The sequence below is a fragment of the Protopterus annectens genome, chromosome 1.part0 (assembly GCF_019279795.1).
Source record: "Protopterus annectens isolate FY-2018-M chromosome 1.part0, PAN1.0, whole genome shotgun sequence".
Classification (NCBI taxonomy): Eukaryota; Metazoa; Chordata; order Ceratodontiformes; family Protopteridae; genus Protopterus; species Protopterus annectens.
In genome coordinates this window covers 507,679,914-507,694,304 of record NC_056725.1, presented here as the reverse complement: position 1 = coordinate 507,694,304, position 14,391 = coordinate 507,679,914, and the positions used below count along the sequence as shown (strand labels likewise).

At 41.3% G+C, this 14,391-nt stretch overlaps 1 protein-coding gene across 2 annotated transcripts in view; it reads left to right on the top strand.

Annotated features, from left to right (window-relative positions):
- Nucleotides 1-14,391, top strand: part of AARS2 (alanyl-tRNA synthetase 2, mitochondrial) — a 1,016,815-nt gene that overhangs the window by 866,776 nt on the left and 135,648 nt on the right. The gene's annotated exons all lie outside the window — the stretch shown is intronic.

Below are 14,391 nucleotides of genomic sequence, written 5' to 3'. Positions count from 1 at the left end.
TTTTTCCCAATATACCCATCATCCCTCCTCAGCACGTCCAAACCAATGCAATCTCGCCTCTCTGACTTTGTCTCCAAGCCGTCCAGCCTGAGCTGACCCTCTAATATACTGATTCCTAATCCTGTCCATCCTTGTCACACCCAGTGCAAATCTTAACATCTTTAATTCTGCCACTTCCAGCTCTGACTCCTGCCTTTTTGTCAATGCCACCGTCTCCAACCCATACAACATAGCTGGTCTCACTACCCTTTTGTAGACCTTCCCTTTCACTCTTACTGGTACCCGTTTGTCGCAAATCACTCCTGACATTCTTCTCCACCCATTCCACCCTGCCTGTACTCTCTTTTTCACCTCTCCTCCACACTCACCATTACTCTGAACTGTTGATCCCAAGTACTTAAACTCATCCACCTTTGCCAACTCTATTCCCTTCATCCTCACCATTCCTCTATCCTCCCTCTCATTCACACACATATATTCTGTCTTAGTCCTTCTGACCTTCATTCCTCTCCTCTCTATAGCATATCTCTACCTCTCCAGGGTCTCCTCAACCTGGTCCCTACTCTCAATACAGATCACAATGTCATCTGCAAGCATCATAGTCCATGGGGCCTCCTGTCTGATCTCATCTGTCAACCTGTCCATCACCATTGCAAATAAGAAAGGGCTCAGAGCTGATCCTTGATGCAATCCCACCTCCACCTTAAATGGATCTGTCACTCCCACTGCAGACTTCACCACTGTCACACTACCCTCATACATATCCGGTACCACTCTTACATACTTCTCTGCCACTCCTGAATAAAAATGAAAATGAAATAAAAATAAGAAATGGCTATTAATGCTGTATGATATTTTACTAGATAGCTGTTGTGTGTGGGGGGTGGGTTTATGGGTATACAGCATTGTTTCTTAGTATTCTGTATAGTGTTTGTTTTCCACTAAAGACTGCACAGAGAGAAAGTAGAAAATTGATGAAGTTGAGTGCTTTTCAAGAGGGAATTTTCTATATATTGGGTGTCTGGAATATAATTTAAGTTCTTCAGAGGTTAGGGGTGGGTATAGGCTTCATTGTATATCTTATATAGAAAGATGTGTTGGAACCAGAAAAGCAAAATATTCAAGCTGATAGGAATAAAGAATATAGCAAAAAAACCCCATTAACTAGGACAGTCGTCTAGTTGATTTATTAAACAAGTTTAGCTCTTTCATTCAGAGCCATGTGAACTTTATCAGAACTGACGTTCATTAAACCAACCATTGCTTAAAAGAAAAAAAATCACATGGTAGCCTCTACAAATTAAAACCTCTGTTAAAATAACCCAGTACATATATAAATAATTAAATATATCGAACTGTTAAAAATATAATCACTAAGTAACTCATATGTAGGTCATATATTTGGGACTGATGTAACATTTTTAGTTTTGCTACCCTTAGGTTTAGCATACTGTTAATTGAAATCTTGTCATTCAGTCCTTGGGAGTATGTGACATCAAGCAGTATCTGCCAGTATAATTCTCTATATTCAAAATGTCTATCCCAGCATCCCCCCATGACAGGTAACAGTATTTAAAAAAAAAAGTAGTATTAAAATGAATGCAGGAGTGTGCATTACTATATAACATATTATTCACATACTTCATTTTAGTGGAATGTAAATGTTCGTAAACCCTCTTTTTAAGAGGACATTCAGTTTTCCTTAGGTAAAATATACAGGAAAGACAGCATGCTGCATGTATTACTCCACTGCTGTTGCACTTGAATTTACTATTACAAGTAATTGTTCTGTGGTAAGATGAAATCAAAATATTAATAGATTAACAGAATCATAAATGTATCTACATTGAGAACAAGAACCACATTTAAGCAAATGGGTAAGATGAATTTCCTTTATGGTCCCTTTCTATCAATGTCTTTAAATTCCTACATCTTTTATATGCAAAGGTAAGTGTCAGATCTGTCAGTTAAATCTGTGGAACAAAATATTATTTTCAAATTCCTGTTCATAATATTTTTACTTCACATATTTTATTATTATTATTTTATAGGGCAGCACCATTGCCTCTGCAAAGTTGTCACTAATTTTTTGACATCAGTTGCATATTCCCAGTTGAATTCAAATGAGTTGAAATGTAAAATTCCTGTTGGAAATCACTACTTATCAAGTAATTAATTTGGATTCCCCATTTCTAAAATCACAGATTTCAAAATACCAGTTCTTAAAAAAAATCTTGTTTTCACAAACCAGTCTCAAGCGCTTAACTATCTGGCACTTAGTGTAGTGTCAAACTTTAATTAGAAAATGTAAATAACCAACCCTTAGTGATGGGAGCAAGCTCCTTACCACATAGCATATCTAATTTTACAGTGTTTGAGGCAAATAGTGTGTTTTCACAATTTCTTTCATAAACGCCTCCCCATGAAATGTTCTTGAAGCTGAAAATGCCGGACATGGCGTCATGAAAGAATTTTACCCACGATCCCTCACTTCCTACATTAGTCCATAAGCTGCAGTTTCCCATACTAGCTATAGCAATAAGTGAGTAATTGTCATCATGTTATTTCAAACTGTCAGCTATTCCTCACAGGTGGAACACTGATCTTTGAAAATTTAACGCATTTGATGCTTTGTTACTGAAACCTTAATGTAAACAAGTAGCTGTTCCTCTAAAGATGTATGGTACATTTAATTACCCATAATGCTTTGCATGTGTATGTGAAGTATTGCCAGTACCTGTCTTGACATCATTTTGTGAATATTGTCATAACAAAAAACTGAGTCAACAATAAAAGTAAAACATAAAAAAATGTGCCATAATCTTTGTTTTTTGTTTTAAACCACTTGCTGCTTTGATATTAGGAGTATAGCCATAAATAAAATTAACTATAAAAAAGGAGTATGTGAAGTGTAATAATACACTTTGTTCTTTTGCCAGAAAGGATGACAGCTCAATAGTGCAAGTAACTGTTTGAAAAAGTCTGTTTTCTGTAAATGTTAAATGCAGATTTCTTCCTAACCATGTCTCTAGAAATAGTTACATTAAGATAATTAATAACATCTGAATGACTGGTATTAATACATTAAAAAATCTGCTATTTCATGAATATATTGAATACATTTGCATAGTAGAGTGTTATCTCCAATCCAGTAATCTTAAATACAGCCCAATATTATATCTAAATCTACTAATTAGAACAAATTTGAGTATCTCAGTTTCATAAAACAATATTTGCAAACACTGGGGGGGGGGGGGTCACCAAATCCTTATGAGTTTATGGAATATATGAAATGATAGGAATTATTACTGGCTGTTTTGGAGTCAGGAAACTCATTAATGAGTTGCAAAAGTTGTAATCAGTAGGCCACTCATACAGCCAGTCATCTATATTGGCATAAGCTGTATTGATTTTGTTTTAGAGGTGAGAACGTAAAAGCCACAGTCACTGAGGTTGTCAAGCATCTCACTACTATAATCAAAACTGTTAATTATAACTACTGCACCTCCCTTGTCTGGTTTCATGATTCTCAAAGATCTTTGTTTCTTATGTCTGTCAGTAATCTTCCTCATCTTCAGTGAGATTAACTGTTATATCAACACAATGAAATGGAGTTAATATGATCATGCAGTCCAAGGTTTTCTTCAGTACCTGAGAACATGGTTACTTGTGTCAAGTGGCAGCTATTACACAAGAAGAATAGTTTAAGGGGTAGACTAAAAAGACCCCCCCCCCCCCGGTAGTGATGGTGCACTAGTAGAGGAGGAAACAATACCAACATTTGTTCAGCATATCAATGCAGTATTAGAATCTAGGGAGATTCCTTTGTCATTGAAAGAGACCATGGTAACAGTGATGCCACTATTTGGAGGAAAGACCAGAGTTTGACTTTTTACTTTACAGGCTCATTTCAGTGTTGAATCATGATTATAAACTTTTAAAATAATTCTGGGGAAGAGGGTGGCAAAACATATTCTGCAGTTAGTTGACAGTAATCAGTACAAATATGGGAGGATGGCAGACCTTTGATAATATGTTGGAAAAGGGAATTTGATGAAGGAATGACCTGTTGTGGTGAAAGCCATTACTGAAATTGAGTTTAGATGCGGAGAAGGCATTTGATAGGGTAGAGTGGTACTGTCTGACTCGGTTGCTGCTGGACTTTGGATTTTCCAAATGTATTGGTTTAATAGTAGATATTTATTTTGATAGCAGCATTTATACAGCCTCAAGAGATGGGCGCAAGATTCACGCATTTCTATCTTTGCATTTTACATTGTCTAGAGAGACAAGGCAAGTGTCATTTGTCATCAGTCTTTTCTGTTGTATTTAGAGTCATTAATATCATTGGCGAGAAGTGCTGATTTAAAGGAATAAAACATAAGCTGAAAGGAAGCAAGCATTTAATTATTTGAGGATGATGACCCGATATATATGACAGACCCTGAGCAAGGATATAGAGTATTTGTTTCAGTTGCTGGATAAGCTTGTTCAGTAATTGGCCTGTAGGGTAAATAAGACAGAAACAAGTGCAGTAGCTGACAATTGTATGCATCTGTTATAGAGAACAGAATATATAAAGTATTTAGGAAGATAGCTAGGAAATTGTCTAGAAGGGTCTGTTAGAAAGGCATATTCTTAACTAAAGATGTAGTTGAATTGCGATTTTCGGAGAGGGGAAGTTGATCAGAGATTGCAGGCCTTGCATTTTTGAACTACTGGTGTGTGTGTGTGTCTGTCTTTGTGTGTGTGCATGTGCGTGTGTGCGTGCGCGTGCGTGTGCGTGTGCGTGCGTGTGTGTGCGTGCGTGTGCGTGCGTGTGTGTGCGTGTCTGTGCCTGTGCGTGTGTGTGTGTGTCTGTGCATGTGTGTGCATGTGTCTGTGCGTGTGTGTCTGTTTTTCAGGATTTCCTGGCTGATGATGTAGTTGATGTTTTTGAAAACACTCAAATGTGAAGCAAGATTGTGTGGAACAAGAGTAAACCTAGAGATCTGATGTTGGAAATTTTCATTCATTCTTGACTAGTGGGATTCGATTCCAATCCTCAGAACCGACTGGGCTATTATACAGCTCGTGCCAGCCAAAAAAAACTCTCAAGACACTACCCACAATACCCCTCTCTCCATTACTTCAGATGTCGTTTGCCACTATGATAGCAAGACGCGTCAGCCAGTTCTCTCCAGCTCAGTTCAAGTTTATTAATCTTTCTTAAAAAAATTCCTGTTCCTTTTAAACCCTTAATTATCACTTTCTTCTCATCCATATTTCCTGAGTAATTCTCCTTCTCCTTCTCTACCCTTATTACCTTCATGGTATCTTCATTACCATTGTTGGTAACCTTCCCCTCCCCCGCTTTACCTTTTTTGGTAACATTTAATACTACTATTGTTGGTATTCCGTTTCTTTCCTACCAATCCTGGTATTTCTCTCTACCATCGTTGGTAGAATTTCTAGCTATCCTGGTGTGTTTGTATGTGTGTGTCTGTCAGTCTTTGACTAACTTTCTTTCTTACAAAATGGCCGAAAAATAGAAGGGATTTCTGGTTTTAAGCAGTACCAAGACTGTGGGCGAAAGATGCCTAATTCAGACTGACATCTTTCATATGTATACTGTCTGGGTGTGCCCTATTTGGAATATAGACTGTTCTATCTGCAAGGCTTTCAGTTCCAGAGACTGAGTAGAAAGACGAAGCAAATTGATCTTAAAAGGAATGTTAAAATCTTCTTTCAAAGAAGCTTGGTCTAAGCCAGATCCTACTACTAAATCTAACCATGCTAAAAATAATAGTCATTCAGTACCAAGCTCTCCTTCACCATTGGAGACTAAGAAACACAAGTCTCTGGTTCCGTCAGTCTCTTTGGAACCAAAGGCTAAGGTCCCAAAATTGAAGGATCTAGAATCTTCGTCACCGGTTACTGTTGTGGTTATAGCGCCAACGTCTGCACTGGCTTCTTTAGTTTCCCATTTGGTACAGTCTTCACCATCTGCACTAGTGCGGACTCTACCTACCCTTTTGGTGTGGAAAACTGAACCATTGCATGTTCCCAGGACAAGGTATTCCCCTTCCATAGATACCTTTGTGGGTCAGCTTCCCAGTCCCTTTTTGGAAAGGCCTGATCCTACCTCTGGGATGTCTGCTTGATCTTCCAGGAGTCATTCTGAGGTAGATGTGAGGTTGGTGGATCAGCTTTTCGCAGCCAGGGGTCTTTCTTACACTTCTCAGATCTCTTTTCCATAAGGAGTTTTTTTTTTCTCTCCTAGGACTCCTCCAGACTTTCCTCCTCTGACCTCCTCGGAGGGCTTAGAGCCCACCACTTCAATTTCCCCAGTTTCAGCTGTCCTGGTGCTGACAGGCACTCCTACTTCAGCTCCAGGGACTGCTCTGACATCTTTGGCTCACTCGGAACTGGTAGATTCTTGGGGCTGTAGCTCGGCTGTCTGTTCTGAGGGCTTCAGCTTACTTCCTGTTTTTTATTCGGAGCTGTCCTTGGCTCTTGGAGCCCTGACAGTTGCGGGTTCTTCCCTGACTCCTGCTTCTGATGATGGTCCTTCAGAGCAGGGTGTGACCTTGGTTCCAAGGTTGTCTTTCCCAGTTCTGGGCTTCCATCTTCAGGGGGGCCTGCCTTCCAAGTCACGGAGAGGGCATTAGCCTCTACGGGCTCTCAACTGGCCCCTTCTATATTGGAGTGTCATATGTCAGTACCTTCTGGTCCAGTGCTGCCACCATCCTCCACGTCAGGACAGCGAGCACCAAAGCTGCAAGTTACCCCTGTACTGTACAAGACCCCTCTTCTTTGGAGTCTTCCTTAGAGATTCTCACTAGGAACCACCCTGAAAGAAGACATGCAAGACGAAGCACTTAGATTCCCTGGAAGAATCTGTCACAGAAGACACTGACTTCGATGAGGGGGAGGGTTCCCCTTGGTCACCCCCTGAAGATGTCTGCTTTGGAGACATCCTGAAGATCCTAAAACAGAGGGGTGACTGGAAGCCCAAAGACCCGTCCTCTGAGGAATCTGTGTACTTGCAAGCCTTTGGTGCTCGGCCATCTACTTATTGGCATGGAAGGCCCTTGATTCCATAGAGACAATTCCCCAGAGACCAGACAAAATTTTATCAGCCCCTGAAGATCATCAGTACTGGACAAAAGGCTTATCAGTAGATGCTAAGAGTGGTGGCAGCAGCCACCAAGAAGGAACTCGCCAATGAGAGTCCCACTATCCATCCACCTGAGAGTCTAGGATGATGGACAGATTTGGAAGGCTGGTCTGTGATCAATTGACCTTTGCCCTCAGGTCCTTGAATTTCATAGCACACTTCACTAGACTCCAGAGGGATTTGATTAAGGAGTTATTGGATGTCCTTGCTGGAGCAGTGTTTGCCGATGTGCAGGACAAAGTTGCCTCTCAACTGGCAACCCTGAAGTCTGTATCGAACTTATCTGTGCGGCTCATTGCACATGCAGCCGAGGAATGACCAGAGCAGCGGGTACAGGCGTTGCTATAAAGCATCACGCCTGGGTGCACTTGTCTGAATTCATGGACCCTTTCAAGTCTTCCTTTGTCAGTGCTCCTTTTGATCAATCATCCTTGTTTGGCCCCAAAGTCAAAGACACACTAGCCAGGTGTGAAAAAGATGGAAAGACTCTTTCTGCTTTGGGCATTCATTTTTCTACTCCTCAGCAAATCCCAAGGGTCTTTTCAGGACACACATGGCAGAAGCTCACCTTGGGGCAGAGGGGGAAGCCCTAATGGAAGATGCCAGTTCTGTGGCAGAAGTTATCTGCAAAATCAGGTCTCCAGAGACACCTTCACTGGGCAACAATACCAGTGCTCCTGAAAGGGGGCCAGATTGTTTACCTTTGGAAGCAGTCGGGGGAAGATTTTCACTGCACCCGACAGTCTGGCCACTAATAACTTCAGATTCTTGGGTGCTGAAAATCATTACCAGAGGTTATCACATCCCCTTTGTTCCTATTCCAAGATCACAAAGAAGAGTTCCCAATGTACCACCCAGTCAGAGGGACCAAACAGCCTTGGAAGTTCAAAAGCTGCTAGAAAAAGAGTCATCCAGGAAATCTCACCAGACCAGATAGGATCTGGATTTTACTCAAGGTTCTTTTTAGTGCCAAAAAAGACAGGGGACTGGAGGACAATTTTGCATCTCAAGTCTTCTGAACATGTTCGTTCAGCAAACAAAATTCTGGATGGTCACTGTTCATTCTGTACTTCCCTTTCTAGAGGAAAACAATTGGATGTGCTCTATAGACTTTTAAGACACGTACTACCACTTAAAAATAGACAGACGGTCCAGAAGGTATCTCCACTTTCGACTAAGAGACATTCATTTCCAGTTCAGAGTGCTGCTCTTTGGTCTCACCACAGCCCCTGAGTGTTCATCAAATGCATGGCTCACTTGAGACTACATGGATTACGGGTGTTTCCTTACATGGACGACTGGCTTCTCACTGCCCCCACCAGGGATCTACTACTTCAAGCCACAAATTTCATCCTACACCTTTTCAACTCTTTGGGCATCACAGTCAACAGAGAAAAATCTCAGCTAACTCCGACACAAGACCTGGAGTTTATCAGAGCTCACCTCAATACAGTTGCTTGTGTAGCTTCTCTCCGTCTTCACAAACTACAAAAGATAATGTCTCAAGTAGGATCCATCATATCCAAAGACAAAGTCCCTGCTTGTTTTGTCCTTCAAATTTTAGGTTCTGTGGCAGCAACCATTATGTTAGTACCGCTGGCAAGATTTCACATGAGACTACTTCAGTGGCTGTTAGCCAGACAATGGTCCATCCTAAAACATCTGATGACCTATCCTGTTCTAATAACAAGTCACTGCAAGAGGGATCTATTCTGGTAGATGCAGTCAGAAGAAATTATTCTGGGCCGTCTCTTTATTTCCCCTCAGCCCAAGGCCGTAGTGACCACAGATGCCTCCCAGATTGAGTGGGGTGGGCATTATCTGGGAAGGACTGTGCAAGGCTCTTGGTCTCTGCTTGAGGCCAGTGCTCTTAGTGTTGCAAGCCTTTCAATCTGCCCTCCCTTCGGGGACAGTTGCAATTCAGTCCGACAGCATGTCAGAAGCTTGGTACATCAAGAAACAGAGTGCAACCAGATCATACCCCCTGTGCCGGGAAGGCCTCAGGATATGGCAGTGGGCAACATCTTCCATCCACTTTCTAGTACAGTGCATATCCTGGGAGTTCCATCGTGGTAGTGGACAAACTGAGCAGATGCTTTCTCTTGCCTCACGGGTGGTCTCTCAGTTCCAAGGTAGCAATGGAAATTTTTTGTCAATGGGGTCAGCCTTGTTGCAACCTCTTTACTTCCCCAATGAACAACAAATGCAGCAGCTATTTTGCCCTAATCCCTCAGGGGTAGTCACCGAGAGACGCTCTCCTTCTCGATTGACCCTTGGCACTCCTCTACACCTTTCCCTTCTTCTTGAAGAAAGCCCAAAGGTTGAGAAGCAAAGTCATCCTCATTACACACTTTTGGCCCTGGCAAGTCTGGTTCCCCTTTCTCTGGTCTCTCCTGATTCCCCGTTCGTGGATTCTGGACCCAGTTCTGGACCTGCTGTCTCACCCACAGGGACTGGTGCTCCCTATCCTTCACAGTCTCAAGCTGACAGCTTGGTTCGGCCAATTTCATTAATCACCAGGATTCTCATAAACTATCCACCAGGAAACTATCTTAGCAAATGGAAGAGATTTTCATTTTAGGCCTGTAAGAATAATCTAGACCCCACTTTGGCACCTGTTGAAAAAGTCTTGGAATTTTTAGCTTCCCTTTTTGATCAAGGAGCTTCTGCTTCCACCATTAAAGTTCAATTAGCAGCCAGTTCGAATTTTTACAATGGCTATAATGATCATTCTCTAATTTCCCATCAATGTATGCAATGTTTTTCTTAAGGGTGCCTTATGTTGAAAGCTCCCTTTCAAGCATCCTATAACTCCATGGAATCTGACCGTGGTTTCGCAGTCTTTGGTACTTCCTCCCTTTGAACCAGCAGCGACTTGCCATCTCAGATTTCTGTCATGGAAAACACTTTTTCTAGTGGCCATTACTTCTGCCAGGAGAGTTTCTGAGATTCAAGCATTATGTGCGAAACCCCCATATCTGATTTTTCATAAGGATAGGGTTTCATTAAGAACCAACCCTTCCTTTCTCCCTAGGGCGGTCTCAGAATCTAATATAAATCAAACTATCATCTTGTCCATTTTCTTCCCAAATTTCTGCAGTAAAGGTGAATATTGCTTGCATTTACTAGATGTTTACAGACAATTACATTTCTACCTCATCAGGACTAAAGAGTCTAGAAGATTGGACCAGTTATTTGTTTCCTTTTCAGGTCCAACTCTGGTAGAATCTGTTTCAAAAGTTACCTTGTCAGGATAGCTAAAGAGATTGTTACCTTCATTTATAATCATAACAACCACAAGTTATCTGCGCCTGTGACAGCGCATTCCATTAGATCAGTAGCCATGTCAGCTGTTTTCCACTGCAAGGCTTCCATAGATAAAATATGCACAGCCGCTACATGGGCTACTCCACATACCTTTATTATTCATTACAAATTGGATATGGTCTCCAGGGGAAGAGCATGCTTTGGCTCTATAGTTCTCAGGAATATCCTTCCATAAGGCCACCCAGGACCTAAAGTAGCTGGGGAATCTGTCCCACTAGTCAAGAGTGAATGAAGATTGACAACATCAGGTAAAGAAGTTATCTACTCACCATAACGTTCCATCTGTGCTATCTATGTTCATTCTTGTCATCACACCCCCCCCCTGCAGATTTCCTGGAGGATCGAACACTTGTTCTGGGAACCTATAGGTTTAACCTTGGACATGGCTTCTACCTTTTATATATGTTCTTCTAATATACTATTTAGCTGCAAATTCGATCTGAAGTAATGGAGAGAGAGAGGCGCATTGTGGGTAGAGTCATAGCTCAAGAGTTTATTGGCTGGTTATGGTGAGTACATAACTTCTTTTTTCATGAGATAGACTGATACTTCCAAAGGAAGTGGGTAGCTTAATGTCCATGATACAGAGTTATATTGTGAGGCTGTAAATTGAAGATTATATATTTTTGTCAGCTTCAAAGTGCAGTGCTAAATGGAAAAATCAAATCAAAAGTAACTTTATTGTCATTTAACCATACACAATGCTAGAATACAGTTGAACGAAATTTCGTTTCTCCAAAGCTCAACACCAAATATAACAGTTTAGCACATACTCGAAGCAGCACAAAACACACAATACAGCAGTGATTGAGCCATCCAAAGGCACATGAAGAGGAAACCGAACATGATTTCAAGTACTACAGCACTCAGTACTTCACACTGCCGTTCATTCCATCCTGCAACATACAAGCCCCATTTATTTTCTCTGCCATCCATCCGATGTCACAGACCTCAAAAACCACCGCTACCAGCAGTCCCGAACGACCACACCATTTACCATCTAACCCCAGTCCTTCCTTCTGACACCACCGATGCCCAATACCAGTCTATCTACCAACGACAACACAGATCCAGTCCAGTGACAGCAAAACAGATCTGGTCCCTTAAAAGCACACAGCCTCCACATCCTACATTCCATGTCCAATTTGGCTTACCACTGCGGCCTAACTTCTGTACTCAGCATTCCAGTGGAAGAAGGGAAAAAAACAAGCAAAAAAAATCCAACAAGGACTTCACAAACCGCATCGCTGTAGACAGCCACACACCCTAAAGACCATGGACCACCAGGTAAGGAATCATGAAGAAACTACACTTGCAAACACAAAAACAGCAAAAATGTGCATACGAGACCAGAGATGCCACTGCCGCACAGGGCGCCGCCATCTTGGCAGAATATAAAGTGGGGTTGTTGATGGTAAATGAGAGCAGATTTAACAGATGCTCTTTTTTGGATGCGTCATGCACAAAAGGTGTTAGCACCTTATGCTATTAGGCTCAGGTTATATAGAATCTCTTAGTAAGAGAAGAGGTCATGTATAAGTGTAGTTACTTTTATGAAGAGCTTGAAAATTTTGCATCATGGGGTGTTGCTCAAACTTGCTAAAAAAGCTCTTCCTCACCATGTGGTATAGAGGAGTAAAGTCATAACTATAGCCCAGATGACCCAAGTTCAAGTTAGATTAGGTGATGGAAGAATGGGGATGGGTGGCAGTGAGAAGCAGATTTCAGCTTTCCCATTCCAGGGGGAAGGGTTTGTTAATTCCCATTTGACCACTGCTCTGAGTGCAGGGGGAGGCTGTTGACCAGAAGGGTGTAGGCACAACTTGCTAAGCCTGTAACAGTGGCTGTCAGAAGGTATTTGTGGGAGTATTTGGGGTGGGGGGGTATTTGAGGACCCATGATGGTGCAGCTGCTACATCAAACACCAGCGGGAATGGAGTTAGGATTATAGGAAAAATGCCTCTGGCATACGTCTTTGGATGATGTGGGCCACTGATTAAAGGGAGCACATTTCACTTAGGGTTAAAAGGTATGAGCATTGTATGGGTCCCAGTCTGAGGGTAAGTCATAATCATCTAGCTAACAAGATGGGTGTCCTAACTATGGTCGAGGCCAGAAGGTATGGTTGCATTTTGGCCTCAGTCTGGGAGAGTAAGCCAGACTTAGCTGGATGGGGTGATGCGGGTGCTTATCTGTGCTTTAAGTAAGCAGATGGCTGGGTGTATAAGCAAGATGCACAAAACACACCTACCTGGATTATAAACCTTATGAATGGCTATATTCTCTGTACTTGGGGATACGTGGTATATGGAAGTGAATGGGCTTAAGTCCCATAGGGGGAGACCTGAAGCTTGGCAGGCACAGGGGCAAAAAGTACCTAGAAAAAAAGAATATTGATATTATTATAATATGAAAGAGATGTGTAATACTAAATTGGATGAGGCAATGTTATTTTTAATGGAGTTTGCTAAGAAGACAGTAACACAAAGGTAATCGTCAAGATCGGTACCAACACTGCAAGATGCGATACAGATACTGGATGGAAGTAGACAGTAGATAGTTATTTTCCAAAAAAATATATTCTTGTGCTAAATAGATGTGACAGGAAGATTACCATGGAGAATATTCAAGGAAAATATTGAAATTTCAACTGTTAATGTTTGTGATAATTTTGAGCAGGAGTTGTAGTCTGTTAAGTAATTGACTAGATGGGAGGCATATTGTTGTAACGACTGACCACTCCCATTGAAACATAAGAGCTGGACCCCACACCCTTTCGATATGCAATTTATTGTACATGCTCGGTATTTAAGTAGGTTTCTGTTTGTTTGTACCAAGATGAACTGAGGTGGGCTATCAGCCACAAATCTGAGCTGAGATACCAGATGACTAGAGGTGTCTGTGCTTCCAAAAAACATAAGTTGCCTATTTTTTGCTTATTCATACTATTTACTGCATTTTTTATTGCCTGCTGTGTACTTTTATACTGTATTTATATACTGTGTACTGAACTGCACTGTTGTACTGCAATTGTCTGCATTACTGTGCCTGCAAGACCCCCATTCAAGTCATAGCCAGTTGTAGATCGCTCTCAAAGGGTTGCGATGCCCACAAAGCCTACTTGACCAAACTGGAGACGATCCAAATTTTACCGAACACTCGGGTTATGGGAGATTTCAATTATCCCACCATCAACTTGGAAACCTATGCTAGCACAAAAGTTCCTTGACTTTGTCAGTTCAAATGCCTTGGAATAAATTGTCCTCAGTAAAATGTCAAATAGATGCACTGCCACAGCTATCAGCCACTCATTATTTAAATCTGACCACAAAACAGTCGTCTTTGACCTGTCACTAACACTAGAACTCATAAAGGGTGAAATCAGACTAAAAAACTTCACCAAGGCAAACTTGTACCCTCCTAGGCGAAGGTATAAATAGACTGTAAACTCTGATAGGATTATGGTTTAGAATTATCCTGGTGGGGGGTTTTGGCAACTTTGAATGTATAATTTAGAACCTGGTTGCTTATATCTTATGTAGAACAAGGGTTTCTTGTTTGAATTAGTAACTACTTCTTCTATACACAAGTGCTTAATGGCGATTTGGTGTGTGGGCCTCAAACACCATTAGGATTTAGTTGGATGTTTATACATGCAGAAAACATTAAATTCAGACAAATATTTTCAAGTATTGACATGAATGGATCTTTCTCGCAGTTTTGATTCCTGTTTGGGTTTCAACATTGTATATTCTTACTTATGAACATATAAGATGTGGTATTTTATTTCCGGTTTTCCGATATCCCTATAGTAAGTAGGGTTGTTGGAACAGTGTGGGGGTTTATACAGTAGATATCAATAGTACCTCTCTTGATTTGGACACACAACCAATCACATGTAATTA